Genomic DNA, 4,857 nt, shown 5'->3' with positions numbered 1-4,857 from the left:
GTTCTTGTATCTGCAATCTTGTTGAACTCATTTATTAGTTGTAATAGTTATTTTGTGAATTTCTTAGATTATGTCATCTGTAAATATAGTTTACATCTTTCTTTTCAATTTGGATGCTATTTTTAAAATTTATGTACTTACTTATTTGCATAATTGCCCTAGCTCAGATCTCTAATAAAATGGTGAATAGAAGTGGTGAGCATGGACTTCCTTTCCTTCTTCCTGGTCTTAGAAGGAAAGTATCCACTCTTTCACCCTCTGGGATGATGTCAGTTGTGGTTTTTCATAGATGCTCTTTATTAGATTTCATAAATTCTCCTCTATTTCTAGTTTTATGAGTGTTTTATCATGAAAGGATATTGATTTTGTCAAATGCTTTTTCTGCATCTATTGAGATTAGGTGAATTTTGTCCTTCATTTTATTAATGTGGTACATTAATTAGATTTGTTTTATTATGTTAAACCAACTTTGCATTTCTTAACTAAATTTTGCTTGATTGTGATGCATAATCATTTTTATATGTTTCTGGGTTTAGTGTGCTAGTATTTTGTTGATAATTTTTGTATTAATATTCATGAAAGATATTGCTCTGTTCTCTTAAAATGTCTTTTGTTTTGGTATCATGATAATAATAAGGACATCATAGAATGAGTTGAAGTTTGTTTCTTCTATTTTTGGAGAAGATTGTGAAGAATTGACAATAATCTTTTTTTAAATGTTTGGGAAAACTAATCAGCAAAACCATTTGGTACTGAGTATTTTGTGCATGGTGAGTTTCCTAATTACTAATTTAATCCCTTTACTTACTAAGGGACTTACTTATTATTCAAATTTTCTATTTGTTCTTGAGTCAGTTTTGGCAGTTCCTGTCTTCCTAGGAATTTTTCCATTTCACCTAAGTTAAAATTTTGATGTCTTACAATTGTTTATAGTATTCCTTTATAATCCTTTTATTTCTATGAGGTGGTAGTGGTGTGCCCTATTTCATTCTCTAAACATTAATAATTTAATAATTTAATTCCCTATACATTAATAATTTAATGATTTAATGTATAGGGAATGAAATAGGACACATAACTTTTTTCCTGTCAGTCAAGCTAAAGGTTTACTAATTTTATGATTCTTTTCAGTGAAGCAATTACTCTTGTTTTTTCCCTTAGTGTTTTTTCTATTCCCTATTTTATTTATTTCCACTACAATCTTTATTATTTTCTTCTCTCTGCTTGCTTTGGGCTTAGTTTGCACTTCCTTTTCTACTTTGTTAATGTGGAAGTTTGGGTTATCGAGATCTTTCTTCTTTTTAATGTAGGCATTTACAGCTATAAAAGTCTCCCTAAGTGTTGCTTTGGCTGCATCCCCTTTGATATGTTGTTATTTTATCCCCTTTGATATGTTGTTATTTTATTTTCATTCATTTCAAATAATTTTCTAGTTTTCATTGTGATTTCTTCTTTGACCCATTGATTATTTTGGAGTGTGTCGTTTAATGTCTACATATTTGTGAATATCCGAAATTTCTTTCTGTTTTTGGTTTTGAATTTCACTCCACTGTTGTAAGAGAACATATTCTATATAATTTCAATTATTTTAAATTTACTGAGTTTTGTTTTATGGCTGAATATACACGTTTGTGTTTTCTATTGCTGCCGTAACAAATTACCACAAATTTGCACCTAACACAAATTTATTATATTGTGGTTCTGAAGATCAGAAGTCTGACATGTCTTACTGGGCTAAAAATAGGAATCTGTGTGGTTGTATTCCCTTGTGGAAATTCTCAGAGAGTTCCCTTGTTCATTCAAGTTGTTGGCAGAATTCAGTTCCTGCAAGTTGTAGGACTGAGATTCCCACTTCCTTGCTGGCTGTCAGCTGAACTGTTCCCAGCTTCTAGAAGCTACCCACATTCCCTTATTAATAGTTCCCTTCCTCCATCTTCAAAGGCAGCAATGGTGGATCAAGTCCATCAGTTTAGTAGTCACTTAAACCTTTCTCACACCTCAATTGTCTCCTCCTCCTTCCATTTCATCTCCCTACCATGACCAGGAAAGTGTCTCCACCTTTAAGAACTCATGTATTTTGATTGGGCCCACCCAGACAATCCAGGGTAATCTCTGCATCTCAAGGTTTATACCCTTAATCATATCTGCAAAGCCCCTTTTGTCATGTAATATAATGTGGTTCCAGGGATTAGGCCATGGATATCTTTGGGGGCCACTGTTCTTCTCATGACAAGATTTATTCTTGAGAACATTCCATATACGCATATAAAGAATGTCTATTCTGTTGGTGGTGGTGGAGTGTTCTATGGGTAACTACTGGCTCTACTTGGTTTACTGTTTTTTTCGTATCTTCTATGTCCTTGTTGATCTTCTGCCTAGTTGTTCTATCCATTGTTGAAAGTGCAGTAATAATGTCTCCAACTATAATTGTCGAATTTTCTGTTTCTCACTTCAGTTTTTGCCTCATGTATTTGGATCTCTGCTATTAAGTGCCTCTATATTCTTAATTGCCATATATTCTTAATAGATTGAAACCTTTGCAATTATAAAATGTTTTCCCTTGTCTTTTGTAATAATTTTTGCCTTAGAGTCTATTTGGTCTACTGTTAGTATAGCCAGACACTCCAGATCCCCTTTGGTTACTACTTTCATGGTTTATCTTTTTCCATCCTATTACTTTCAACCTATTTGTATCTTTGAATGTAAAATATGTCTCTTATAGATAACACATAGTTGATTCATTTTTTAAAAATCAATTTTGACAACCTCTGCGTTTTGATTGGTATGTTTACTCTATTTACATTTAATACGATTTACTGAAAAGATAGACTCTACACCTTCCATTTTGCTATTTTTATATGTCCTACATATTTTATGTTCTTCTATTCCTTCATTACTGCCTTCTTTTGAATTCAATTGATATTTTCTAGCATATCATCTTAATTCTTTTATTTCTTTTACCATATATTTTTAGTTATTTTCTTATTCTTGCCCTGGGAATTATAACATTTTATCTTAAAACAATCTAATCCATATCAATCCAACTTAATTTCAATAGTATATGAAAAGATTGCTTCAATATAGGTCCATTTCCTGCCCCCTTCCTTTGTGTAAATATTATCATACAAATTACATCTTTATACATTATAAGCTCAACAATCCAGTTTTAAAATTACTCATCTGTGTAGCTATTTTTAAATCAGATAAGAAAAGAATTACAAATAAAAATACATTATACTGTCTTTTTAATTATGTAATTACCTTGCAGTGCTCTTTATTTCTTTGTGTGGATGAAGTTACCATCTAGTGTCCTTTCATTTCAGCCTGAGGTACTCCTTTTAGTACTTCTTGTAGGTAAGATCTACTCGTGGTGGATTCTCTTATTTTTCATTTATCTGGGCATTTCTTCTTTTTTTTTCCAAAGATACTCTTGCTAAATATAGAATTCTTGGTTGACAGTCATGTTCTTACAATACTTTTAATATGTTATCCCATTGCCTTCTTGCCTGAATGGTTTGGATAAGAAGTCAGCTGTTAATCTTATTGAAGTGTTTGAAACTAGAGTGTATATGCTGAGTTATTTTTCTTTTGTAGCTTTCAAGATTCTCTTTTTGTCATTGGCTTTTGATAGTTTGACTCTGATGTATCTAGGTATAGATTTCTTTGTTTTTATACCACCTGAAGTTCACTGAACTTCTTGAGCATGTAAATTAATGTTCTTCATCAAATTTGGGAAGTTTATGGCAATCATTTCTTCAAATATTCTTTCTGTCCCTTTATCTCCTCTTCTTCTGGGATTCTGATTATATACATATTGGTATGCTCTCTGAGGCTGTGTTCATTTTTCTTCATTCTTTTGACTTTCTGTTCCCTGAATTGTATAATCTCAATTGACCCATATTCAACTTACTGAATCTTTTTTCTGCCTGTTCAAATTGGCTGTTAAGCCCCTCTGGTTAATAATTTTTTATTTCAGTTGCACTTTCAACCCAGAATTTTATTTTGTTCCCTTTTTTATATAACTTTCTACCTCTTTATTGATATGCTGTATTTGGTAAGACATCTTTGTCATGCTTTTTAAAATTATTTAAACATGTCTTTGTTTAGTTGTTTAAACATGTTTTTAAGACTTGTTCTAAAGTCTTTGATAGTAAGTCCAATGTCTGGGCTTCCTCAAGAAAAAGTTTCTAATGGCTGCTTTTCCCCTGTGAATAGGCCACACATTTTGTTTATTTGCATTTCTCATAATTTTTTCTTAAAAACTGAATGTTTTAAATAAATAACGTGGCATCTCTAGAAATCAGACCTCACCCCTCTTCACAATTTGTTGTTGCTTCTGTTTGTTGTTGTTGCTGATGCTGCTGTTTCTCTCTGTTTAGTGAATTACCTGGACTAAGTTTTAATGTATACTTTTTGTCATGTGTAGCCAGTGAAGTCTTTCCTCAGTTTAGTTGTCCGTTAATTTTTGGACAGAGATTTCTTTAAATTCCCTGCACCACTAAATCTCCCTACCTTTCCTGAGAAGCTTTGTGCATATTGGGCCATGCCTTCAATGCTTCAGCAAGCAGCTGACAACTCTGCCTCAGAGTTTACTTCCTGCTTGCACAGAGCCTCAAAGCTAAACAAAAGTTGAGCTCTAGTTAGATCTGTCTTGGACATGTGTACAATCCTGCACATGCACATGGCCTTCTAGGTTCTTAAGAATATGTCAGAGCTTTTCCAAAGCCACTATGATTACCTCATTCCCCAGTTTTCCCTTTTAAGTGTTTTGGTCAGCCTCTCATTAGCCCCAACTGGTACTGCCATTTCAGGCAGTTGCAATGTTAAACAATTTTTGCTGATTGTTTTTGACAGATT

The sequence above is a fragment of the Mandrillus leucophaeus genome, unplaced genomic scaffold (genome assembly GCF_000951045.1).
Source record: "Mandrillus leucophaeus isolate KB7577 unplaced genomic scaffold, Mleu.le_1.0 Scaffold388, whole genome shotgun sequence".
Taxonomy (NCBI): Eukaryota; Metazoa; Chordata; class Mammalia; order Primates; family Cercopithecidae; genus Mandrillus; species Mandrillus leucophaeus.
Note: the sequence above shows the minus strand (reverse complement) of the source record.